The sequence below is a fragment of the Zootoca vivipara genome, chromosome 4 (assembly GCF_965207765.1).
Source record: "Zootoca vivipara chromosome 4, rZooViv2.hap1.1, whole genome shotgun sequence".
Taxonomy (NCBI): domain Eukaryota; kingdom Metazoa; phylum Chordata; class Lepidosauria; order Squamata; family Lacertidae; genus Zootoca; species Zootoca vivipara.
In genome coordinates, this window is record NC_142587.1 from 42,139,711 (window position 1) to 42,167,520 (window position 27,810).

At 40.0% G+C, this 27,810-nt stretch overlaps 1 long non-coding RNA gene across 1 annotated transcript; it reads right to left on the minus strand.

Annotated features, from left to right (window-relative positions):
• Positions 1-1,031: 1,031 nt before the first annotated feature.
• On the minus strand, positions 1,032-27,661 carry LOC118084771 (uncharacterized). Its single transcript, XR_004692571.3, has 3 exons — positions 27,580-27,661; positions 23,337-23,424; positions 1,032-1,152 (listed from the first exon to the last, which is right to left on the minus strand). It is a non-coding gene; the product is annotated as an uncharacterized LOC118084771 (long non-coding RNA).
• Between the last annotated feature and the right edge of the window lie 149 nt (positions 27,662-27,810).

A 27,810-nucleotide genomic window follows, 5' to 3' on the forward strand; every position in this document is an offset into this window, starting at 1 on the left:
TCTATCTATATGTAAACTGGCCATGTGGGTGTGTCTCCACTTTTCTCCGAAACCGCTTGACCAATTGTGTTCAAATTTTGATACAACGTCCCAAGCGAATATGTGAGTGACCATATACAGTTCGCGTAGACAGATGTCACACCTGGGCCATGTAAAAAAACCTAAACCCCATGTTCTAGAACTCACAACTCAGACGAAAGTGCATGCTGGGATATAGAACCCAGAAGCTCCGTCTCCAAGGCCAGGCTGAGATCGTGACACCACCAACCGACATGCTACTACCACAAAGGCCATTTCTCCACAAAGGCCGACACCGGAATCCTGCCCCTAGCCCCCCATGTCCAACTGTCACAGACAGAGCACACCACGCGGAGACTGCGCTGAAAAGCAGACCATGCCCCGCCGTTCCCTCCCCGCCAACGCTGAATACCTGACATACAGGCTAGGATACGCTGCCACCGCCACCGGGGGGCTCATAGGGATGAGCTGGGGGGACCTTGGAGGGGGTGGGGGAAGTCACAGGAATGAGCTAAGGGGTGGGGGGAGGGGACATGATACCTCATGGGTCAGGACAGGATGGGGATACTCACAGGGATGAACTGGGGGATGGGGGGAGGAGGGGACAAAATATCTCAAACAAAATGAAGGGGGACTCTGAAACTGAGGGCAGTCTCAAGGGGGACTCTGAGGCTTCATTTAACAGACTGAGCCACAGCAACGTGTGGCCGAGCCAGCTGGTTAATACCGATATATATGAGAACTTCCAATTAATAGTATATACAAAATCCAGTTTAACACCATGAAACATCTATTAATTTATCCCCACCACACAAATTCCTAAATACAAGCCTACATAACTAAAGGTGGCTCAAATGGAGAGTACTTATACTGATTTTAAATTATCAAATTAATGTTCACATTTGAGGTTTTTTTTAAAAAATTAAAAAGTTAGAACCGATACAGTATTCAAATATTTACTAATGAGAGCAATTGTGTCTTGATTCCCTTTTCAAAGAAATATACCTACTCACGGTCACAGTTCATGATCCCAGTCTGAGGACACATAATGCTGAAGCTAAGCAGGCCTGTATCTGGCCTGTGCTGAGATGGGAGACCTCCTGGGAATGTCAGCTATGCTTGGCTTGAGTTCAACTGTGGAAGAAAGGTGGAAATATAAATGTACTTATTAATTTGATCTGTATATGCCCTGATACATCTGGGATGTTCCATTTATATGTTAATAGCACCATAACTTGTTACCATGGAAACACCTATGATGTTTTAAACAGTAAATGGTTAAAATTAAATCACTGAAGAGATCATCCCGAAGCAAACAAGAACACCTGTAGATATCTGTAAAAAAAAACCCCAAGATTTCATAAGTCTGTTTTTTTTTTAAAGGAACAGCACAAACAAGAAAATTAAGCCTGCAGTTATTTTAAAATGCATTTTTAAAAAGTTTGTTTAAGTCTTTGAGTTCTGGAGAAACACTGACATTGACAGATGTATTCACCCGTCAGTCTCTCTTAACTGACACTTCATCTCACAGTATTTAAATAACTTTGTATGGTACCATATGCTACATTTGGTACAAAATGCAAGATATTCTATAGATAACATTTCTGTTAGCGCAAGCAGGGAAAGAATGTCTGCACCGATGATGTGGTTGCCTTCATTGATGTGACTGCTGGCAGACTTGGAAAAAAAAAATACTATAAATGCTGAATAGTCTCAATCCACATGTGTTATTTTGATTGCCATCAGCAATGTGTGGTTTAGCTGTCTGCTGCTGCGACATCTATTTTTTGCTTCCACCATCATTCTTTATATACTAGTTTCCTAATTAATTTTCCATTACACTCAGTGGTGGCTGCAGTCACGAACCACATCCTACTTGTGGTGAATGTGTGCATGTACCAAGATGAAGGTCTACCAGGCTTGCACGCTGAGCACACTGCTTTATGGAAGTGAGTTGCAGGCAACTTACAACCATCAAGAGTGACGGCCTCAACATCTTCCACATGGGCTGTATCAGGAGGATTTTGGGTATCACGTGGCAGAACAGAATTCCAAACAAAGATGTGCTCTCTCAAGTCCACATTCCCAGCATATTCACACTCCTGTCTGTGACAGCTACACTGGCTTGGTCGCGTCCACAGAACATTCTACAGGGAGCTGGTTTCAGGCACCAGGCCCATTGGCAGACTGACTCTGCGATACAAAGATGTACGCAAACATGACATGAAGGTTGGCAGCATCAACCCTACCCTGTGGGAATCCCTTGCAGATGACCGCAGAGCCTAGAGACAGACAGACAGGTTGTGTGTCCGTAGCAATGGCCAGAGGAGGAATGACTGCTGGGAGTAGTGCAGAGAGAAGAAAAACCATGGTGCTTTAAAAGTTAAAGGGACCCCTGACCATTAGGTCCAGTCATGATTGACTCTGGGGTTGCAGCGCTCATCTCGCATTATTGGCCGAGGGAGCCAGCGTACAGCTTCCAGGTCATGTGGCCAGCATGACAAAGCCGCTTCTGGCAAACCAGAGCAGCACACGGAAACGCCCTTTACCTTCCCACTTGGAGCGGTACCTATTTATCTACTTGCACTTTGACGTGCTTTCGAATGGCTAGGTTGGCAGGAGCTGGGACCGAGCAACGGGAGCTCACCCCGTTGCGGGGATTCGAACCGCTGACCTTCTGATCGGCAAGCCCTAGGCTCTATGGTGCCACAGTGCCACCTGCTTTAGAAGATGATAAATGCCATCCACAGTCACTTTAGAATCACAGAGTTGGAAAGGACCAGAAGGGTCATCTAGTCCAACCTCCTCCTGAATCTTTTTGCCCAATGTGGGGCTCAAACCCAGAACCCTGAAATTAAGAGCCTCATGCTCTACTTGCTGAGCTATCTCTCTCTCGGTTGTGGTGTGTGTGTGTGTGTGTGTGTGTGTGTGTGTGTGTGTGTGTTGCCAGTCTTAACAATACCCTTCATTACTTTCAGTTTCTTGCGTGTATTGCTCATCCAAACACATTCAGGAATGAAATGTCAGAGGTATTTTGTGTGAAGAATATAAGCAACATAAAGTGCACATTATCTCATATTGTCAAGTAGTATTATGAAATCATTGCCGTGGCACACTTTTAACTTCAGCTTACTTCAAGTGCTACACAATGAAATTGTCTTGGGAAAGTTTGGAAATGTTGAATATATGGATAATGAGAAGCATCTGACAATTATTCATCCCTTTGAGGAGTTTCAAAACTTGGGAAATATGCTGCTAGATTCTATGATGAATAAGGCAGAGAAAAGGCATCTAAAAAGACATGGTGAAGCATAGACAGAAATGTAGTTTTCTTTTTCAGCTACTCATTATATAAAAAGTGAAGTTATATTCAAGAACAAGACTTAAATGTAAATGAGATTCTATGTAGTGTCATAAGCTGCCTGCAGGCCCAAATATCTGCAGTATCAATATTCAGAATCTGATATGAAAAGAATAAATAATTATTTTGCTGAATCATAACTGTTGTATATGATACTTTCTACTATACTTCACAATATGAAAGGATCATTTTGAACACCTGAAGAGTATTATCAGAGCACAACTTGGATGACAAACCAAGGCAGGTTTGTAAGACTCACCTCAATATGAAGCAAACATCACAATCCTGAAAATCCTTTTCCAACTACCGGTAGGTAGGGTTGCCAACTTTGGCTGAAGAAATTCCTGGATATTCCCCCCCCCCCCGCACCAAACCCAGATCAAATTTCTACATACTGCTGTACTCAGCTAAGTGCTGATTATCAGCAGTCATGATGCCTGGTTTGCTCATTTTATTTTTCCTCCCATAGCTATTTGCTACGGCTGTGCATCAACTTTGGACAAATCCCAGATCCCCAACTGAATCAAGCCCAATTGGGATTTGCTAGGAACATATTAAGGCAGCCCCAGATCACCTTGGGTCAGGCTGGGTCCACGCAGAAGGATCTGAGGCTAACAAAATGGGGGTGGCAAGCATATGTTTTGAACCCTAATTAAACATGTCATTGATGATGGGGGAGGAAAGGAGGAGATACAGGCAGAGACTCTCACCTGTCCTCGCCCTGCCAACTGCATGTTTAGTTAGAGTTTCGAACCTTGATTGAACACACAGGAGGAGAGTCTTTGCTTGCCTCCCCTTCTCTCCCTCTTTCCTTGATACCAACTGCATGTTTAATTTGGGCTGGAAGCCCTAAGTTAGACGATTAGGGCTCTGCAAGTGCCCAATTTGGTTTGGGGCCCAGATCAGACCTAATCTGAGGTTGCCCAATCAGGCTCTAAACCAGATCTGGGCTGTAAGTGCCCAGCCCTTGCATTTACAGTGTAATTGTTAGAGAGTGCCACACACATAGCATCAAGCATAGACTGGATGGATCATTTACATATTAAAGATGCTACAAAATTCTCCTTAGGGATTGCAGGGTGATTCATGTCCTGAAGCACCAGCTGTTTTGAGTTTTAAAACCTTTCAAAGCTCATTTCAAAATGCCACAAACTTTTGCAATCTTAAGAGCATACACTGGAGTCCAATCTTATCCTAGAGTTAGGCTAGCTGAAGGGCTTTATGAGGCGCCACTATGCTGGCAGAACAGTAGATTTAGCATTTACATGCTAACGCTTTCGGAACAACCGTCATACATTGACAGAATCAACATAGCATGGTGGAGAAAGAAACTTATGCCTTATCCTGTACTCCTTCAATCTCCTTGATGGTGCAACTTTTACACCAGCCCAAGAATTGCCATAAAGAATTTACCACTCATTTTCTTCAATGGGAAATACACACACACCTCCTGTGTTAATTGCTATCCCATCCACATCACAATGGCACAGCACAAAATATGGTGCAACTCGGCACCCAATCTCAGTATACCAGCACAAGTACATAAAACTCACACGGTGACAGCGGCCGAGTGTTCCCTGCCTGCGCCCAGGATGTGAGACTGACAAAATGATGCTGGCCTCATGGGGCGCCACAAGCAGTTGCGTGCCCTGGCCCCCGTGAGCATAGCACCGCTCACAAAAGCTGCACTGGACTCGCAGGGACCAGGGCACATGCCTGTTGCATCCTTCTCAGCTGCCCCCCAGCTGGAGGGCGAAGATAAGGACACAAATGCTCATGATGGGGCAGGGCACTGTGATGTGCCTCCCCAACTGCGCCCATGGTGATGCCCCTCTCAGCCTCCCCCACACATTTCTCTGGGGGGCTCTATTGAAGGTGGAGGGAGTCTACAAGGAAAAACATTTATGCACCACAGGGCAAGGCAGGCAAACAGTTGTAAACAAGCTGGGCATTCTGTATTGGACTTTGTATTGGACTTACTTTCATTGGACTTAATGATTTTGCAAAATATTTTGGTTATTATACAGTAAATTCATAGAAACCAACCTAACTCTTCCTACTCACTATTTTCCAAGATTAAAGTCTTGATCTACCATTGTTAAGAAAGGATAAATGTTTTACCTACCAAGGTGTCCTTTTTCCCCTCTTTGTCACTGCTGAAATTCCTCATGACCGATCTTAAACCTGGGCATTCCACAAGTACCTTATCAATCAAAATGATTTCAGTAATTGTAAAAAAAAGAAAAAGAAAAGCATTGTAAAATCATAACTGACAACACAATTTCCAAGAAAAGGACACTATTGGGGGAGGGGGGAGTGCTCATGCTCGATACAAACCATTTTGTCAAGGCAATTGACAGAAATCAGTGTGTCTACAAAAAGGATGATGGATGGTGTCACTACACTTGGGAGACGGATTGAGAATTTCATGAGTAGCTGCAAATAATTAAATTATTGATTAAGTGGCAAAACTATATGTAAAATCCACCATTTTCCTACATAGAGTGTGCTTGAGGATAGTTGGGAGTTGCATGTTATTTCAAGCGCTGTGGCTATTAAACAAAATGAATTAATCTCTAACATGGGTTTACTTGAATGTCACTGGTGATATATTTGGCTCTTATTTCTGTCTATTCAGAGTTGGAAAGATCCCGAGAAACAGGCTTCTGGGCAATCTAGTTTGAAAGTGGCATTTTGCTCTTTCATTCATCATGAACTAGGGCTTTACTAAAGTTTTGAGTCTCAAAGGAAACCCATTACATAGGAGACTGGCCTTTCGTATATGACTTTCTTCAGTGCATGATCTCAAACCATAGGAGTCGACTGATGTTCAAAGAGGCTTTGTTCTAAGGGTACTAGCTTCTGGGTGTTTTTACATTATGCTGTACTACAGGAGAGGGGACCACTCCAAGAGAATGGAATTAAAAAGTGAGAAGGAATATACTGGTATATTTTTTAAGTCTGTTAATCAGAACTGGCATACTTCAGCTTTAATAAAAATCAGATAAATGAAAGACAGCTGTTACACTGAGGCATACATTAATTTCACTGTAAAGGAAATCTGTAAAAGAATGGCCACACTTCCTAGGTATTATATGTTTGCTAAAGCCCAAACAGCTGATGAGCATAAGCCAGTGGAATTACTTTGTGATTTGATCAGAAGACACATTTGTTTCCATGACAAGCTGTTTTCATTGTGTATTCAGAAGTGGCAAAGCAAGTGCAGTAAAACCCTGATGCAAATGTTTATTATATGCATTTAAAATATATAAGGGTTTGTATCCAATGTTAGTCATACTTAGAGTAGACCCACTGAAATTAATGGACACAATTAACTTAGGTACTTTGGGTGTTATTCAATGCTAGTTCTACTCAGCGTAGACTCATTGAAGTTAATAGACATGACTAACGTAGGTTCATTAATTTCAGCAGGTTTACTCTGAGTAGGATTTTGTTGACTTTATTAGGTCTATTCTATGTAGAACATGAGTTTGACCAAACTGCGGGAGGCAGTGGAAGACAGGAATGCCTGGCGTGCTATGGTCCATGGGGTCACGAAGAGTCGGACACGACTAAACGACTAAACAACAACAATGTAGAAATTAGTTGGATACAACTCAGGCTCAATGGACATTTTATTAATCCATGCCACAAAATAGATTGATGGTCATCACAATGCTAATTTTAGATTAGAACTTCATGATATTATAGATGGTGCTGTTGGATGGAGCCAACATTAGAGGACCTTGTGTTGCAAAGTAATTTTATATATAAATATAACAAATATATATAACATATATAACACCACACACACACACACACATATATTCCACATTTAGTGAAATTGCTGCCATGCTAATAATAATCCATGTGTTACGTAACATCTCTCAAGACAATGTACATAAATAAAAGATTTAAAAACCAAATAATCTATTTAAAACATAAATACATCAAAATAGAATCAGAAGACCATCTATCCTCACAAAGCAAGAATTCAGAAATCATGCTATCATACACAAACTCTATCATACACAAACTCTCAACTATCACACTATATTTGCATGTACTACACAACCCACCCAACTCAGTATTTAATTGAATAAAATGCTTAAACAATTAACAAATGATAATCATGTTCAGAAGGATATGTCTTCTGAATAACAATTCAGCCAAAGGCAAAAACCCCAAACAAAGTTATTTTTCACTTCATTTCTTACCTGGGGCAATACAAACACGCACTGCAAAGTTCTGAGGTTAGTGATAATTGCCTCTCCGTCTGCCATTGTTTGCAAAAGATGGAAACTGATCAGCTCAGTGATGATCCACTTTAGCCCTTGTCCTCTGGTTCTTGCCCTTCAGTTCATCCCTCTGTACGAGCAGCTCCCAGCTACATGCCAGAGGGAGGAACAAACAAACACATGCTTGTACCCAGCAGTCTCCCAGTTGTTTTCAATCCTCCTGATGTTCACCTCGTGTGCAAGCATACATTCTAGGCACATGCATACATTCTGGTGATTTCTTTCCGAATTATTCTGTTCAACAGATTCTTCAGATATACGTTTCAAATCAGGCTTCATAAATCAATCTTGCTTTACACACTATCTGTTTCATGGCCCTGGTTGGCAATTACGTTGTTTGAGCATGATCTTTACAGGCGTCACTTTGGTGCTGTTTTACAAGAAGCCTTTCTGTTCAGTATTTTCGTTGTAAATTGATGGAACCTGCTCATTCTTTACAACGTAAGAGAATGGCGGGAACATTTAGTAAAATTACTGAGGTGTGACAAATATCAAGACACAAATAGTGCATAAGCTGTTGCTATATCAGCATAAAATCAGCAGACTGAGTACCTTCGGTATATTAATCGTAGACATAAAATGTAGTCATGTGGTGGTGGTTGGAGGAGCGGGGTCGGAAGATGGAGTAATTTAACACAACATGAATACAAGGAGACCTTGCTAATAAAATGCCATGAAATGTAGTTCTCCATCAAGATGCAGCTTTTCCTTGATAGGAAACGGGGTGGCATGAAACACTATGATCCACTCCTATAGATTTATGTCATGTCCAGAAGAAATCAGTCATCTATTTAAGCATCTCTAGCTTAATTCTGAGTTCTATAATTGATGAAAACATGACTATCAGGAGGGATGATACAAAATAAAAAATTTCCTTCCAGTAGCACCTTAGAGACCAACTAAGTTTGTCATTGGTATGAGGTTTCGTGTGCATACACACTTCAGATACACTGAAACAGAAGTCTCCAGACCCTTATATATAGTGAGAGGGTGGGGGAGGGGTATTACTCAGAAGGGTGGTGGGAATGGGTGATTGGCTGATAGGTGTGGTAAACCTGTTGACGACTGTTAACGACTGCAATTGGTCTTACAGGAAAAAGCAAGGGGTGAGATGGCTAAAAATAGCTTTATCGTGTATAATGAGATAAGAATCTAATGTCTCTATTCAGACCAGGTTTCTCCATGGTTTTAAGTTTGGTAAGTTGCAATTCAGCAACTTCTCTTTCCAGTCTATTTCTGAAATTCTTTTGTAATAAGACAGCTACTTTGAGATCTTGTATAGAATGTCCTGGGAGTTTCAAGCGTTCTCCTACTGGTTTCTCTGTCTTGTGAGGGATGATATGCAGATTCATAGATCTATACTTTAATTCGGCACCACTGATTCTGTGCTTGTCTTTAAATTACTGAAATAATGGAACTAGCCATGTGAGTAAGCTTCAGCAATTACATAATGCTTTGGAGACAGTTGTTTGCTTGGACTAATGTTACATGCTTCATCTCCTTGATATGATCAATTCTTCAGAATTATTTAAAGTGAAAACTATTGTGCCATAATTTCATTTCATTTTTATTTCAGGAGGTAGAGTATTTAAACCTGAACCATCTTATCTCATTTCGGTTTCATTGCTGATTACAAAAGTGGTGCACCCATCCGTGTTAGCGTGCTGCTATACTTATCATACTTTGAACTGAAATTGTAATTGGGAGAGGAGAAACAAAATCTCTGGGTTTCCTTTACAAGTAGTAGATATATTCACTTGTACACTAACTGCATTTTCTTTTCTATTAGCAAGGAGAGTGTAAACATCATTAAAACAAACAAATCTGCATAACTGTATTTTACTTGAACTTATTTCCATTTCAGTAAAACAATATCCTTCTTCATGCTTTACTTAGTGAAGAGTCAGTTTGGCTACAGTGTTGAACTTGGACGTGGGAAACCAGGGTTCAATTCCCCACTCAGCCATGAAATTTTCCTTGAGCCAGTCCTCATTTATCATTAACCAGCATTTTAGTGCAAATTTCTCCAAAATATACACATTTATCCTGGGCATTTTCCCCTAACATAATGCATTTCTGTTTGACAGTTTCATTAATATATGCATTTCTATGGACACTTTGCTCCAGGATATGAGTTTCTGTAAAGATTACTTTGCTGGAGAACTGAATTACAGAATTCAGAGAAGCATGACTTTTGAAGGTTGGCTGTGTTTTGGTTTGTATAATGTTCCAGAATGTTCCGATTTGGTAGGTTAGCCTTTAAATGTGAACTGAATAGAATTCCTCCCCCATCCCTAGTAGTCACAGAATCATAGAACTGTGGAGTTAGAAGGGGGCCTTCCTGTCCAACCCCTTGCAGTGCCAGAATCTCAACTAAAGCATCCATGACAAATCCAATCTCTGCTTTAAAACCTCCAATGGAGCAGAATCCACAACCTCTCAAGAGAGTCTTTTCCACATAGTTCATTGTGGCCCAATTTGTCTTGAGAAGATAACTTCAAAAGTGAGAAGCCTTTTCTATTCATGGAGGGAACCTGCATGGTTTTGAGTCCTTCATGGTTAAAAAGAAAGTCTTTGGCTAGGAAGAGCCACACAGACTCAGTGGGGCTGAATGTGCAGCGCCACTTTTCCTTGTATCTGTGTTGTTCCTTTATGTGAATAATATATGAAGTGTGCTAATGTTATCCAAGTAAGTACACTGGCAAGATTAACAGCAGAAAAAACTTTCTAAGATAGGGGGGAAGCATGTTTCTATATACTTCCAAGACAACAGTTAGAAATAAGGGAGAAATTTGATCTGGCTCACATCTTAAGATGAACCTACCTAATATGTAATTTCCAAAACACAACTATCTTTTGAAATTTTCAGTTTCTGAATTTTGCAGTAAATCTCTCCAAAAAAAATGTGTGGGAGAAAAAAAATTAAGGGAAAGGGTGCATTAAAATGCACATCTTGGTGAAAATAAGATATAAAAAAATCCACTGTAGTATGACTATAGTATGGGAAATTGCTTACGAAAAAATGTGCATATTAAATATAGACCTTTGTATATTAGGGGAAATGTGCAATAAAATGGCCTGGAATGCAATTCTTGTTCAAAGTCCACTTGGAGGCTGAAGTGGCTTGATGCCTGGCCTATTAAAGTCAATGGGAGGCAGGTCACTTAGCTAGTACCCTGTCTGTGGCTATACTTGAGTATGCAGCTATAAGCAAATCATTACTCCATCTAGTGCAGTACCATTATAGTCTATTTTAGTGATACAGTTGTGTCTGAAGTGTCTCAGCCAAATATTTTCCCTAGACCCAAAGATCCTTCCGTAATGATAGTTAAAATCCATGGCACTTTAAATATGGAAAGCATTTGTACCATTATTGAACTTCGGCTCCTTTATCCAGTAAACATATACACAGAGAAGCCCAGACAGTATAGCAAGCATCCTTGACAGAGCCCCGCTCTTCTCTGGACCCATCGTTGAAAGAGCCTTCCCTAGTCTCATAATATATAGAAATTGATATGCAAATCAGAGGTCAACATATCAGACCAATGGGGTCTTGAACATGAAAACACTTCAATTAAGGTTTACTTAGAGTAGACATATTGAAATTAATGGAGCTAACTTAGTCATGTTCCTTGATTTCAGTGAATCTAATCTGTGTAAAACTTCATTGAATGCCACCCGAAATGCTATAAACACCCTCAAAGTGGTGTGTGTGTGTGTGTGTGTGTGTGTGTGTGTGTGTGTGTGTGTGTAAAGGTAGTAATAGAAAGACTGTTTGTTTCAGGTATTCCCCCATATACTTCTTGGTGAATACTTTGGGTTATAACAATTAGAATGATATGGCCTGATTTAACAATGCTGTCTATTATTTAATATAATGCACCAGCATTTATTGCAACTGCCAGCCGAGTTAAAGTTCATTCTTCAAAATTTCATTCTCCAAAGTATTATATAGTATGTAAATATTCATTGAACAGAAACAACATTTAGTTTGATTTAATTCTCTGCTTCCTTTTAAAGGTCAAATATAGTTTGCAGCTTCTGAGCCTCATTATACCTTGTGGTTGAAGAATCAGAGGGGGATAGATTCCCTTTGACTTAATCCATTTTCCTGTATCAAGTTCAATGCCTTGTACCATTTCATTTCACCTTTTCCCATTAAAATAATCACATGTATATGGTAGATTGACTAAATGATTTACATTTTTCTCTGAGAGTTCTTCAGTGTGAAAAAGTATCAGTAGGATAATTCATTGGCCCATATTTCTGTTGCCTTGAGCAGAAATACCACTAAGCAATATAAAGGAGAGCTTTCCACTATGACAATCTGATGCATATACATCCACACAGAAGAAACCCAATGCCATTTCCACCCTATGTGGTCTGTGACATTTCTAAGGCTGCAGTCCTATATCTGGGAGGAACTTGATGGGCCATACTTATGAGTAGACACATATAGGATTGTGCTGTGAATTTCTTACTGCATGTACCAACCTAATCACTTTGAAAGTCTTTGCAACAGCGCCACTCATTCCTGATGAAATAGTAATTCATGGATATTTCAGGGCAGTATTTTAATCACATGAACAACTAGCCATTTCTAAATGTAACTAATATTTTGGAATATAGCCCAATTGAAGAGGATCAATTTTTACATCCTGAAGCATTTCTTAATTATCATAACAATCATAATCATTTTATATCTTGCCTTTTCTCCCAAAGGGGCTTAGGGAAGGTAATGGACCTAATCCAGATTCTGCTTCAAATTTTGCAGTTCTTTAGCTCTGTAATGGCTCCCAGATAAAAAATGATGGGGTGGATTCTACAATTGTGTTTTGGGTGAGGTTTTTTTTTTGGGGGGGGGGTGGAGAAATTAAACTGCCAATTTTTTGAAAGAAGCTTGTTTTACTCCCCCCCCATGTTTTAATTTGTTAAATTGTGCATGAGTACAACAGTGCAATGATAATCAATGGTGGAATACTATTGCAACAGTCCTCATTTTCTCAAATAAAGACATTAGGTTAAAATGACAGCTTTTTCAAAGTTCTCTCACTCTAAGATTTCAAGAAAAGCCCAATGAACTCAGCTAAGGGAAGCCTTTTCCCCACCCACACCCAAAAAACTATGGCAGAAGCCAGAATAACAGATAAATAGATACTTAAACTATTTCACCATGGAATGTTTTCTTTAAAAACAAAACAAAACCAAAAGTTCAAAATCAATAATAAAATTCTATTTTTGTTCTACTTTTAGGTATATGGTGCATGTGCAGAGTTTTGCAAGGTACATTCCAGAATCTGAATTTCCAACTAGAATTAAGCTGAGTGTCAGAATCTGGGAACAATTATGAATTGGTTCATTTTGCTTATTCCTAATGAGAGCTAACTCTCATAGACTACAGAAATAGTCACCCTTTCCCCCAACTCTGTTCCACAGAAGAGAAGTAAAGTCCTCACAACTGCTCTTACTTATCTCAAACTTCAGACTTCTGTTTTCTTCCAAATGTGGAGAAAGCTTTGCCTAGCCAAGAAATCAGGAGGATGGTGCCTTTGGAGAAGGACACACTGGCTGGAGCTAAGGGCTGCTGATTGATTTTTCTACCCCCAATTTCAATCACTGCTGTGCCTAATTTCTAAGGGAAACACAAACCCTGAATATTTATCTGGAAAACGCAGCGATCTCACACCACTCAGAGATAGAGGAGGTGTGTAACAATATATTCCCTGTCAGAGACAAATAGGGTTTTTTTGTGCTTAAGTGAATGGAGAACCCAGACCAGCTTGGTAGATTAGTGCTGCCATCCAGATAGTTTAGAGAGCAGGAAATGACTAATTATTAACGAATTCCCTATCGACAGAAATGCAAATATAGCAACTAGTTAGACGAACTTGTTATGTTGGTCAAATACCTAGCAACCCCAAAGACCAATGTAATTCATTACATTGGTGTTCATGTGACAAACTAAACAAATTAGCTTCACCTTTGAAGTTGCAGGAGCAATACTTTTTTCAAAGCGACTGCTTTGTCATAACAGCTGTGACCTAGTTGTAATGGCTCCTGCTTGCCTCTCACAGCATAGTTTTCTGAGTTGTATGACACACTTGCTGTTTCACCCCTGCAAGCTTTCCCTTACAGACACAATCACCTTGTACTTTGCTTTTGTTAATTATTTGCAAGAATGACTAACAAACAAGCAATTAGCCCATTATCTACAAAAATCCCAAAGTGATCAATAATGAGAGCTGCTCAGATTCTTGCTACAATTAGCATTAGAGCTGAAAAAAGGAAAGTTAAGACACTGAACTGTTTTGGTGACATGCTTTGAATGCTTAAAACAAAGTGTACTCCTTCACCACCACTGAGAAGATGTGAATTAAAGCAACTTGTATCCCACCCAGTATATGTCAGACCCAGTTCCTTCCAATGGAGAGGGTTCAGGGTCACGGCAAAGCAAGAAGTGGGCTTAATACAGGAAACACAGCAGCAGTGCCCCCAATTGTGCTTTTAGAAATCAATGGAAGCTTCTCCCAGCATGGAGATGAAGGGTCCATACGTTCTGTGACTAAATATTTCACAGCTCTATTTATATACAAATGTGTTGATGGGGGGAAAGAAGATGGGAATAGCAGCCAACACTATTTTTGATGTTGAATATGTTCTTGCGTATTCCTTCTGTTCCATAGAAACCTACTATGGAGAAGAACACAGGTTGACCTGATTCAAGCATCATGATCTTGGCCCAATACACTATGGTTTTTGAGACCAGTAACAAGCAGTGTGTCTGTACACTTCATCCTCATCCTTCCATCACATGCCAGGCTTTGGGGAAATATACCCCCATTTTTAAAACCAAGGTCTCCTGTAAAGTTTGAACTGGGCAGCTGTAGTTAAGGGTTCCTACCAAAGTAGAACATGGAACCAGCAAGAGATGTAGCTTTGTGCTACTCAGCTAGCACATTTATGGGACATGTAGAGAAAACACGTATTTAAGTGGTAGTGCAATGTAGCAGAAGTGTAGTAGCAGTGTGGAAATACGTAGTGAGCTTTTGTGGGTCCATGTAAGAAATTGGTTGTTAGGGGAGGGGAAAACCTTCCCAAGCTACACTGCTGGGCAATCAGGTGTTAGTAGCTAACTTGCTGATACAGCTTTTGCATACCAAAGGGAAATAAACAGATAGATAGATGATAGCTGTATGATTGATAAAAAGGTAAAAGACCCCTTACAGTAAGTCCAGTCACAGAAGACTCTGGGGTTGTGGCGCTCATCTCGCTTTACAGGCCAAGGGAGCTGGCGTTTGTCTGCAGACAGTTTTTCCGGGTCATGTGGCCAGCACGACTAAGCCGCTTCTGGCGCAACGGAACACCGAAACCAGAGCAGCACACGGAAACGCCGTTTACCTTCCTGCCGGAGCAGTACCTATTTATCTACTTGCACTTTTTTCGGCGTGCTTTCAAGCTGCTAGGTTGACAGGAGCTGGGACCGAGCAACAGGAGTTCACCCCATCAGGGGGATTCGAACCACTGACTTTCTGATCGGCAAGCCCAAGAGGCTCAGTGGTTTAGACCACCCATGTCCCTAGATGATGATAGATACATGATAGATATAGATAGATAAAATGATTGTTGTGATTATTTTAATAACAAACAAATGGAATCCAAAGAGGTATTTGTTCAGTAAATGTTTCTGATCAGAACAATGTGTGTCCCTTTCTTATGCACATTGTGAGTGCCAGCATCATGTTACAAAAATGAATACAACTCATTTTATGATAGAGCCTCTCTCCCAAATGAAGCTTGTGCCATTTGAGGTCTCACTGCCTCCTCCCTTCTGTTAACAAAAGTCATTAATGGGGACCAAATGTCCAGAAAAATAATGTTGTTACCCTTCCCTCTCAGCTCCCAGCATGGGTTAGAACACAATGTTAGAAAGTTTAAAACAACTTAAAACCAGAAAAATAAGGAGGGTTCTAAAGATACATCTTCACCGTCAAAAGCTAGGGTAAAGTGGTGTGTCTTCAGCATTTGCCAATCACTATATAATGAAGATGCCAGGTGAACCTCTGTGGGGAGTGAGTTTCACAATTTAAGGGCTGCCACAAAAAATGCCCTCTCCTGGGCCACTACCCCTAAAGCTTCTGAGCATGGTGAATAACCAAGATTACCCCTACTGTCGATCTTAGTGCCCACGAGGGACTGTAAGGAAGAAGGCAGTCATTCAGTTACTCAGTGCCTAAGTCATTTAGAACTTTTTTAAGTAATGTGAGCTCCTTGAATTGGGTCCAGAAACAACTGGCAACCAGTGCAGCTGTTTTAAATGGGAGCTAGGTGATATCCCAATGGAGGCCCCACAAGGTCTTGGGCGCAACTTGCCGTGCTTCACGAGGCCCCAGAAGTTGTGTCGGAGGCCCCGTGGTATGGGTGCTGAGTACCCACAACAATTTTGTGTCGGTTCCCGGGCCCTCAGGGGTCCCTATAGTTGGCGTCAGTGCTCCAGTGACAAGGTTGAGTCCAGCCCATTGCCATATCCAATAGCTATTCTGTATTAATCCTCTCATCTCTTAGGAAATACTGCATTTTAATGCATTTCCCTCCACATCAGCTTTTATACAAAATGAGAAAAGAGCTATATAGGTACATTTTAAATTGGTAAAACAACATATACGCAGCCTTAGTTCCCTTCATCTTACTTCAGCAGTATACATTTATGCAGAAGCCATTCACCGCTATCATAGGTTTCTTGAAACATTTGACAGCAATCAAATGTTGTTATCACTCGACAACAACACCTGAACACTCTTGTCAACAGCCTTTGGCTGTCAACAGCATTTAGAAAATTGACAGGATTCTGCTATTGATGCTTTCAGAATTTGACAGCATTCAACAAGATTAATTTAGACTTTTTAGAGCTGCTACATTTTTCAGTTACAACCACATTTCCTCCTAACTTTGTAGCACATGTCTATATAATTAACACATTTAGTCTACCACCAAGATCTTCAGATGGGGTAATTCTGGTGGTTCCCCATGCCCCTGAAATTCAGTTGGCCTTCACTTGGCACTGAGCTTTTAGTGTGTCATACCCTGCTCTATGAAACTCCATTTTTATTCGTATATATTGTATACCAACTTGATATATTTTTATGGAGCTATTGATTCTAAAGTATGCAACTAAGAAAGTAAGTAAGTAAGTAAATAAATAAATAAATAAATAAAATAACAATAACATTTTTGAATTTCAGGTGATGAATATTAATAGTTTGAAATTCCAAAGCAAACAAAAAAATTCAAAGATTTTTACATTGGAAAAGAATTTTGACAAGTTGGTTGCAACAAAGTGCTGCAATATGGAGTGTTCCTGTTCACAGTACTTTCCAGTCTTCAATCATACTGCAATTCCCTCCCCCACCCATTTTTTTATTCATCATTCAGCAGTCAGCTAACATTCTCTGCCCACTGATCACACTCTGATCTTATAGGATAGTTTTAGTTTTCCTGCCCACTGTAGGGTTTTTGTTTTTGTTCTTGCTTTTTTTGTTGTTGTAGTAGTTCTGCAACTCTTTGGGCTCTCCCAAGCCAGCTAATACCCACATCTTTTGTGTTGATGGTGCTATACAAATGGCTTATTGTAACCACCATTCATTATCCTCTAATTGGAGAGCAGTTTCAAACAAAATACATACAACATAACACAGAGAATAAAACCACCATGTCAATGTATATATGAAAATATAAAAAACCATTGCAAAATAGCAGGAACAGATCAGACCAAAACAAGACCAAAATCAGCCTAACAGTTGAAATAACACCAAAACCCTGAGAGAATTGAAATGTGTTTTTTAAAATACTTGCATAGGATATATATTTAATTATGGGCAATGCTGAGAATAGAAATTAGATTGCAAATCCCCATTCTTAGTGACCACTTACATTTATTGTATTGCTAATGCTAAGGAAAAGAGACCCTATCAAATGCTTTGAATACAGAAGGTCTCAGGTCCCATTTCTGCCATATCAAGTTCAGAAGTAAAAGACCTCCTGCTGATACTTGGAAGAGTCACTACTAGTTGAGAATAGGCAATACTTGACTTGATGTAGTAATAATCTAATTTGATATTGCACAGCTTCCTACTTGGGTTCCGTACAAGATCCAACTCGTGTAGGGGGCAAGTTTAATAAAACATTCATGAATGTGGTATTTTACTTAAAAATGAGTAGAACATGATGGGTAAAGCTTTGGGCTGTCTTGGAACATGACTTTATGCCAGCAGGAATAATTAACTTTAAGACTTTCATGTCAAGGTAAGGCATTCAGGGGAAACGAAAATTGCTGACATGAGTGAGCAATAACTTATGCCAGTCTGGCCTTCACATCTCTTGTCACTGACTTTGATGTTGACTTCTAATAGACAAAAGGACTATAATAAACTGAACTCGGGCACACCATGGTTCAAGGATAGTGCAAGTAGCATATGTCAAGCGGAGGGGGGGGGAGTCTCGAGTTAGCAGTGGTTGTAGAAGCAACAAATGCAAATGAATTCTAAGGTTACAATAGATTGTAAGGGCAAGATCCTATGATCCCTGTGAGGGAGCCACAGGATAGTTCAGATCTACCCAGATAATACTGGAGACATAGCTTCAGTGTCAGAGTGGGGTATCTGATTCTGGTTCCTCCTTCCTCACCACCACTAAATCCTCTGAAGCCTTGGCTCAAGCACCCAATATCAGTAGGGTCAAAAGGAAGCCATACTGGAAGTGTGCCAGGCCGCCATTTTTATCCCAGGAATCCAAAGCCATCTCAGTCACCCAGCATGCCCTGAAATTAAGGAGAAATCTCTCCCTCCCTAATGAAAATATGAACAAAAATTAAAGCAAAAGACAAATACAGGAATACTGGATCATTGCTCTGCCCTGACTTCTGCCTTTCTGACTTGAGCCTACAGTCCATTGTTTATGATGGTAAAATGATATTTATATTCCCAATACAATGACCTCAGAATTGCAGCCTGTGGGAGTTTATTTATTAATTATCAATTTCTCAAAATTTATATAGTGCTTGTTACAATTAAATTTTGAGATATCTCTTCCCTGCTCTGCAGGTGATTTTATCCCAGTTGTGTTTTGACCTGAAAGAAACATTCCCAAATACAGATCCCCATATTTAAACCACCCCAGGTTTTAAGTTGATGTATTGTACTGCAATAGAAAAACCACTGATATAGGCATGATAGCCAATAATTCAGCTGTTGGAAATTTAACTCACCCACAAATTTGTTTGTGCAGAAAGAGCCATTCATAAAAGCTAAATTTCATTACATAATTAATTCTAAAGAAACAGTTTAAATAAACAAGAAGCTCTACTCATACACCTAGTTACCCTTTGAATGAGTAAACCAATGAAGCCGAGTAGGCGGGGGAGGGTGTTGCAATAAATTCATATAAAAAGAGTATAAATTATATGTTGCTTTCATGAAAGTGCAGGTGTGATCTTCTGTTCTCCTTTAAGTCAGTAAGCATGATTTGTCTGATTAATTACTGCAACATCAGACCTATTTTTAAGGATAGAAATGTGCAAATACACTCTACAGCCTTTGAGTTTTCTGCAAGACAAAAACTGCTGTTTGGAAAACAGCAAAAGCAGTCAGAAGCAATATAATTTAAAGGTCAGGTAGTGGGGCTTGCATATGAAGATCTAAATTCAAATCCTTGGCACACCATATGGATTATTTTGGAGCAAGTAAATATTGTTTGAGGCTCTATTTCTAATTTTAAATGCAAAGAATAATGTAACCAATATAAAGCATCTGAGGATAACCCCCACATTACCTTTTATGGTTATTCTGGATAACCATAAAAGGTTAATATGGATCAGAGGGGCCAATATGGTACACACACCCCAGAAATTGCAGATTACAACACCCCTCAGTGTCAGTCAGCATTGCTAATGGTTAGGGATGAGGGGAGCTGTAGTCCACAGCATTTGGAAGGCATCATACTTTTGAAATAGACTGTGGAAGGTTTTACACAGCAGCAGTTCTCAGGAATGCCCTTGATAGCCAAAGTGTTCCTGTAATCAGGAACATCATAAGGAGAGCCCAAAGATTTGCAGGAGTACAAAGAGTATGGGATGAATCCCATACTTGCCCTTCCTCTGACTGTTTCCTTGGCCCTTTTATACCCCCCCAAAAACATCACTTTGCATCCAGGTGTCCTTTCCCATCTCTTTCTGGACCCTTTTACAACTTTCCCCAGCAGATGACCACATCCTCTCCAATCCCCTCTGTTTTGAATTGCATCTACAGACAAATGCCCCAACGTCTTTCTTCTGAAGCCTACATAGATTTCCTACAAACAGCCACATAAGTGTTTCATACTATGCTTACTCTTTCATATTGTTTTATACACCAGCAGCCATGGCTCAGACCAGAGGTAGCCAACATGTTGAACTACCGTTTCTATCATTCCTGACCACTGGCAACAATATTTCTCACTATTTTGGAAGTAATTGTGGACATTGTAGAAATCACTCAGTCCACAGCCCTCTCCCCTCTCCACTGCCATGCCTTGGCAAAAAGGGATTATTTGATTCAAAGGTTAATTAGCTGTTCTAGCTCCAATAGCACAGCACTCACCCAGTGCTCCCGAGGACTCAACACACTTCTGCTTTGTTTTAAGGACAGGTGTGCTTTCCTCCCCCCTTCTTCTCTCCACTTCTAGCTTCTGCCCACATTTCTTTGGGACTTTTAGAATAGTTAGGGAATCTTTTACTCTTTAATCAAGGTGTGTTTTGTAATTTGCTACCTGCTTGGTATGTAACTTTGCTGTCTGTAGCCGCATTTTTATATATTCTGTCTCTACCTTCATAGAATCATAGAATCATAGAATCATAGAATCACTAGAACACTACCTTTTTCATGTAATAAACCAAACTTTCTTTATTTCTTTATGTGAGAGCTTTTTGTGGGCATAGGGTTAAGAGTTAGCATATGCCCATAAAAAGCACACACCATAATTCGAGCAAAAGAGCCTAAACCTCTCAGCAGTGTGTATATGAACATATACGAGTGCTGGCTTTGAGTCCAGGTATAAACTTGTAACAGTATTATAGTGTGTACACTGCCCTGATATGAATGAATGAACGAACTACATTGACCACTTCTGCCTCAGAATATCAAGCTGAGGGGAAAGTTTTGATCAGAGCTGCGTTAGAACCTAGTTGTTGTAGCAATCGCAAAATTTATAGATGGTTATAGCCATCCAAAATGGAATGCTTGTCAATAACCTTCTGGATCTAAACTGTTTTAGAAAAATGGATTTGACTTTGACTATGAAAGGTCACTCGATGTTTCCATTGTCATCTTTCCAACTAAAACGCCAATGTGGAATCCATGGCTGTCCTTGCTTTAGTTGTTTCTGCTAACACATAAATGGTCTTGGGTCAATAGATCAAAAACAATGTAACTTAAAGCTGATCCCATGGATTACCGTAAATACATGTTTGTACAACGTGCTCAGGAAAATGCCAGGGGGGTTAGATGCTGTGGCAGAAGGTAGGAAATAATTTCCCTGAATAATAGGCAATACCTCAGAGGCTCTTCACCTTCTAACAATTATATAAATGCAACAATAGCAGCCACATTTGAGAAATAATCAAATATTTAAAAGGTTAATGTGAAGAAACTATTTTTATGACAAGCAATTTAAACGTTAAAGGTTGTTCTGTTACGAACACTGTTGGGATTGCAAATAGTTTACTGCATGAAGGTCTTTTACTCCTATCCGAAGCCAGAGAAATACATTGTGCTGGGATTCACCTGGCAGTCTGCCAGGAAGCAATTAAACTGATACTGTTGCTAAGGAGATGACTATGTAAACAGTGGGACTTCAGTTATGATACTTTGTGAAAGGACTCAGCATTTACATGAGTCAGGTTGTGATTGGTCAGCATTACACTCAAATGTATTGAGTCATATTTAAAGGTCAATGAGGTTTCAGTACAGTGGTACCTTGGGTTACAGACGCTTCAGGTTATAGACTCCGTTAACCCAGAAATATTACCTCGGATTAAGAACTTTGCTTCAGGATAAGAACAGAAACCGTGAGCCAGTGGCGCAGCGGCAGCAAGAGACCCCCATTAGCTAAAGTGGCACCTCAGGTTAAGAACAGTTTCAGGTTAAGGATGGACCTCCAGAACAAATTAAGTTCTTAACCCGAGGTACCATTGTATTCCACTGAAAAACTGGTGACTGGTTGGAGGGTTCAGACTGGAAAGAATAAAAGGGCAGGCGAGCACTATTGGGGGGCAGTTGGATACTTGGTGGGCGGAATATGCAGAGATTAACTGAATCTCAAGCAGCACTTCCTAGAGAAGTGCTTCGGTTTCCTCCTTGAAAAAGTCAGGAGTAGGCTAGGGACCATTGCACCAATCTAACCCCATTTATTAAAATGAAAGCATTCAGTTGATTCTGAGCATTGAATGGACGACTATAAAAGCTCTATAATAAAACACTAATATTCTTCCATTCATCTTGATTAATGTTTATGTTTACATACCTTTTCTCCATTAAAGTATACTGCAGAATGGGGTGGGGAACATACATCATTAATCAGGTTGTCATGTAGACAATATCATGACTTAGACAAACATGACTACAAATCAGATTCCTTCATACTTTGGGTTGAAACACAAGAGTATCATAGATTTGCAGAGATCAGTCAACTTGACGGATGTTGTTATGACCCATAATAATGTTGTCCATTACACGAGCTAAAGAGGCAGTTGCATCATTTATAAAAGGCATGCAATTTGTGTGATGGTAGTACTAATGGTGCACAGTAACTCAAACAAATGAGTAGTGTGATTTAGAGAAACCATCAAGCAACTAATAAATCAGCAATACAACCTTTAATTCAGAAGCCTGATTTGTAAATCAGTCAGCTCAATTTTAAACATGCGTGATTTATATAACAATCTGATGATTTATTAAGGTTATTGGTTGCCCTGTTTTGAAAATTAAAATAAAAAAGTTACCAAACACTATAGAAAGATACATAAGACTAAACATTAGTGTTTTAAGTACTCACATTAGTGTTTTAAGCCCTAAATGACTTAGGCCAGGGGTCCCCAAACTAAGGCCCGGGGGCCCGATGCGGCCCAATCGCCTTCTAAATCCGACCTGCGGATGGCCCAGGGATCAGCATGTTTTTACATGAGTAGACTGTGTACTTTTATTTAAAATGCCTCTCTGGGTTATTTGTGGGGCCTGCCTGGTGTTTTTACATGAGTAGAATGTGTCCTTTTATTTAAAATGCATCTCTAGGTTATTTGTGGGGCATAGGAATTCATTCATATATTTTTTTCAAAATATAGTCCGCCCCCCCCACAAGGTCTGAGGGACAGTAGACCGGCCCCCTGCTGAAAAGGTTTGCTGACCCCTGACTTAGGCCTTAGATATATGAAATACCATTCCCATTCCTATTGACCTCTTGGTAGTTCTGTCAACCTTAGAAGTGTGGGGAAGGGGTTTTTCTCTGCAGCAGGCCCTAAACTGTGCAACTTCCTCCGCAGAGAAGTGCATCTAGCATCTTCATGAGACACTTGTCACCATATGCTATTTACTTTGGCCTCTGACAGTGAAGGTATTTTGTTGTTTGTGACCTACCTCCTTTGTTGAATTCATTTTGCCAGGGCTTTCTTACAACTCACTGGAACTCAGTTTCGCCACCTCTCAGATGGGCGCCATTGCCATTCTAAGAGAACAAAGGAGAAAAAAAAAGAGGGGGGGAAAAGAAGGACTATATCAACAGTCATCTCTTATCTACATTTGTTACATCTTATAGTACTTCCACCGCACTGAACACAGAAATAAACCTTTCAAAACTTTTATACAGTTGTCCTCTAAGTAACAATCACGGTTACATATACTACGAGACAAAGCACTTTTCTTTCTTTCTTTTTTTCTCTTTTTTTCTTTTCCAATCTCTCTTTTCTTTTTCTTCTTCTTCTTTTTTAACTTTCTACTTCTTTCTCTTTCCTTTCCCCTTTCTTTTTCTCTCTTTATTGCATATTAGTCTTTTTGGGATTTTAAACGTATGTAAACGCTATGAAAATTGAATTCATATACTGTATATATATGTATGTATTGTTCTTTGCAATAATAAATATATTTTTTTAAAAAGAGAACAAAGGAGGTGTTCATGGAGAGTTCTGGCACCTCTTTTTCTAGAAAAAATAGCACTGCATATTGATCTGTTCCATTTTGAAATGGTTTTATGCAGTCCCCCCCCTTAAAAATGTTTAGGGGTGCTCTCATTTTCCTACTCATATTGAAATACTGCCCCTCAATGAGTCACAAAATGTTTAGGGGTATGCGTACCCCTGCGTACCTCCAGAAAGAAAGCACTGGTTTTATGTGTTTTGAAATTGCAGTGGTTTTCATCTGCTTTAATATTGTGTTTTCTGGTGGTTACAGTATAACCTTCCTTGGTAAAGGGTGCGTAATCAATCTTTTAATGAGGGATGCAGGTGGCGCTGTGGTCTAAACCACAGAGCCTAGGGCTTGCTGATCGGAAGATTGGCAGTTCGAATCCGTGTAACGAGGTGAGCTCCTGTTGCTCTGTCCCAGCTGTTGCTAACTTAGCAGTTTGAAAGCACACCAGTGCAAGTAGATAAATAGGTTCTGCTGTGGTGGGAAGGTAAATGGCGTTTCCGTGCACTGCTCTGGTTTTGCCAGAAGCGGCTTAGTCATGCTGGCCACATGTCCTGGGAAAAAACAGTCTGCGCACAAACATCGGCTCCCTCGGCCAGTAAAGCGAGATGAGCACCGCAACCCCAGAGTCGTTTGCGACTGGACTTAACTGTCAGGCGTCCTTTTCCTTTACCTACTAGTGGGGAGATGCAAAGTCACATGCCACTGGGCAAAGTTGCTGCAAGCTCTTTTGTGCCTGGCATGAAGCTTCTATGAATGCTTACAGTTTTTCTTTTATTATTTTTAGATCCAAGATTTTTTTTTTTAAAAAAAAAATATTGCAGGCGCCTGCAAAGTCAGATAAAATCTGAATCACATCTATGTGAACCTACAAATAGATGACACATTTGGACTGTGTCTATACAGGGGCATGAGCATGCATGCGGGTCATGCACATCCTTGTGTGTGCATTTGTCTATACACAAACACTTCATTCCCCCCTCTTGATATTTATAGTGATGCTTTCCAACCATAGAGGTAGGTGGTACTTGTGCTGTCCCCTGCCCTCAATTACTACTTCCCCATCCTCCATTACCTCCACTGTCTTTTTACCAACTGTGTGCAAGTATTTCTCTAACTGAATGCTCTACAGATGTTATATACATAGTTTTAAGGCCTGGTGTGTTTTACATTTTACTTTCTGTGTAAAATCCTGCATTGCTTTAAAAAGGCCTGTAGGATTAGATTTTGATCTAATCTAATCTACGCCAGCATGAATAAGATATTATTCCATTTCAGAATGGAATGTGTGCTGTGGTGGCATTCTTTCACAGCATTCCTTGTGTGTCCTCAACACAATATTTTAACTGAGGCTTAGCATATTTTATGATCACATTTGATCCAAATTCCTTTTCATATTTTAATTCCACCGAGACTAACTACAATGTATTCAGTGAAACCAGGGGTGGTGTCTTTAGCATTTCATGCCATCGACAATTCGTTAGAAATCCCAACAGAAAACAGAGAGCATTCTGTCTTCAAAAAATCTAAAATAATGCACCATATGACCCCCCCCCCAATTGATTTGCCAAAGTAACACAATGAATAAGGACTTCCACGGTTTGGCACTAAATGAATGCACTGCTTTGAATGTTATCCAAAAGCTTCCTTGCACATAATTTTTCAGAAAATAAATGAATAAATAAATGGTCCCATAATGTAATCAGATGAGATCAAGAGAAAAGACACCAGCACAAAAGAAGATTAAAATTCAGTAGAGCATGAGTCCCTTAATTTCAGGTTTGCGGGTTTGAGCCTCACATTGGGCAAAAGATTCCTGCACTATTGCCAGAATGGTCAATGTATAAATGGCTGACACTGAAACTGCTCCCCCGTGGTATAGCTCCACTGATCCTTTGCGACCAGTTCCAGTCAGGCTGGCAGACAGCAGTCCTGAACATTCTTCAGAAACTGGGCTTTGCCCCTCAAGCCCTTTTAAGCCTGGGCTTGGGCCAAGCCAAAGCTATGGTCAGGCAAAGAATTATAGACACCGAGGGACAACACCGAGGGCCTAAGGTGCCCAGACTACAAAATTATAGAAACCAAGAGATATGTTGCTTCACCGGCAGCATATCTCTATTTTCTTGTATCCAAAAATGCAAGAAGAGCCTTTGCCCTCTGCCCTCCCCAGTCCTGGAAGGATCCTTCAAAAAAGCCCCATATGCCCAGAGACTTTGCGCCTGCCCATTGGGGGATATAGGAAGCCCTGAACATCTATTTTTTAGATGTCCTTTCTATAATTTGGCACATAGAGATATTATTGACCACTTGCCAAAGAGGCTTGCTGACCTCCCAGAAAAAAAACAAATTCAATCTTCTCCTTTTAGGTAAAGATCATAAGACGACCCGGATGGTCGCCAGATTCTGTCTACAGATCTGTAGGCGCAGACCATCCCCCAATACAAATTAGCCTGTCAAGAAAATCCCCATACAGTACTCGGACCCATGGCTGACTCTGGGCCAATTTTCTATGGTAGTTTCCCCCAAAGATTTTATGTGTTTACGCATTTAGCACATTTTTTAACATGTAAGCCATTGCTGTATATTGTTTTAAATGTCTGCTTTGCTTTTGGGAGTGTAGTCCCATTATGTGTTTTACAAGCTGGTCTCTGACCGTAATAATAAATTACTATTTATTATTATTATTATTATTATTATTATTATTATTATTCCTGCACTACAGGGCTTTGGACTAGATGACTCTCGTGGTCCCTTCCAACTCCACAATTCTATGATTCTGTATTGAAATGAGAGGTCTTCCACTGCATATAAGGAAGAAAAACCCACAATCAGCCAATTGCTACTTTCACACTCAAGGTAATAGTTACAGGTAGGTAGCCGTGTTGGTCTGCCACAGTTAAAACAAAACAAAATAATTCCTTGCAGTAGCACCTTAGAGACCATCTAAGATTGTCATTGGTATGAGCTTTCATGTGCATGCACATGACAAACTTAGTTGGTCTCTAAGGTGCTACTGGAAGGAATTCTTTTATTTTGTTTCGACTCAAGGTAATGTGAACGTTATCATCCCCATTGTGACATTTTATTTGACATTCAATAATATGAATTAAAATCTGCTACAAAACTAATATATTTGACACATTGAATTACAATCCTATCCACATGCTAACACACACACACACACACACACACACACACACACTATGTGTGTTATGCATTGAACACGTTAAAAGGGCAATGCCAGAAAATATGGAGCATAAATCTAAATTCATTAGAATGATTGAATAAATCACAATCCCGGTGAACAGCGGAGTATTCATCTGGGAAAAAGAAAATGTAAGTCTGTAGAACAACATTGTGTAAAGAACTAGCTCCACAAAGAGCTCTGGGACCCAAAATGGTAGCTAATCTTATGTCATTCATTCTACTATATTTTGTTACCTGCATCTTTTAGCATTCTGGTCTTTTTAAATATCCTGCTTTAAAAGAAAATCAGAATGCTGCACTAAGGTGATGCACGTTTTGTGCCAAGGGGAGCTGATTAGTGCCACCTAGATATGTAATTCATGTGCAACATGTTTGCACATTGTTTCTGCAAAGTTATTCTGCTTCTGCCTGTCTTGGCTAGGTACAAAGAACTGTGAAGGCCATTGAAGGTGGTTCCTCCACCCACTAGAGATGTTTTACAGCTACGTACCCCAATCAGTGGATTCCGAGATCTCAGCATACATCACCACTTTTCAAACTTATCTCTTCAACAATATGGCCTGGAAACATCTCTTTTTGAAAAGAAAAAGAACAGATGTAAACTGAGCTTCAGCATGTTGATTTATGCACTCATCATTTTGACAGTTCTGCATATATACTTACGATGACCTTTTATGATGCATTAACTAAAAGCAACACTTTCCTTGCCTACATTTAAGAA